Raw genomic sequence first — 445 nt, 5'->3', positions numbered from 1 at the left:
CGGGGGCATGGCCCTCCACCTGGCATCTCCTGAGCAGCGCTGGCAACATTTCATGGCAGGGGGCATTAGCCACAAGGACTGCCCCGCTCTATCTGTGGCAGGTTGGGGCAGTAGGTCTGCGTTGTGTCAGGGGCGAAGGCTAGTCTGATGCAAAGGGTGCGTTATGGTTTGTATGGGATGGTTTGGGTTGGGATGATCCTGCCTCAGGCAGGGGCTGGACTCTGCAGGTCCCTTCCCGCCCGACTTCTCCCGGACTCAAGGCAGCAGGTACATGCAGACACCCCCCTCCAGGACCCCAGCTCCGGGCGGCACAAGCCAGCACGGCCGGGGGTCCCAGCAGCCGCCTCCCGAGCCCGGCGCGGTTAAGCCCCCGTCCCAGAGCCGGGGAAGAAGCGGGGCCCGGGCCGGGCGGGCAGGGCAGCGGGGGGCGCGGCTCCTAGACGCA

At 67.6% G+C, this 445-nt stretch overlaps 1 protein-coding gene across 2 annotated transcripts in view; it reads right to left on the bottom strand.

The window, feature by feature from the left end:
• The window catches only part of CERS6 (ceramide synthase 6), a 310,243-nt gene that overhangs the window by 309,044 nt on the left and 754 nt on the right, over positions 1–445 (bottom strand). The window lies entirely within an intron of this gene.

This window comes from Gavialis gangeticus, unplaced genomic scaffold (assembly GCF_001723915.1).
Source record: "Gavialis gangeticus isolate Ggan-Ray unplaced genomic scaffold, GavGan_comp1, whole genome shotgun sequence".
In the NCBI taxonomy this organism is placed as follows: domain Eukaryota; kingdom Metazoa; phylum Chordata; order Crocodylia; family Gavialidae; genus Gavialis; species Gavialis gangeticus.
The sequence above is the reverse complement of the archived record's forward strand: the minus strand, read 5'-3'. Positions and strand labels throughout refer to the sequence as shown.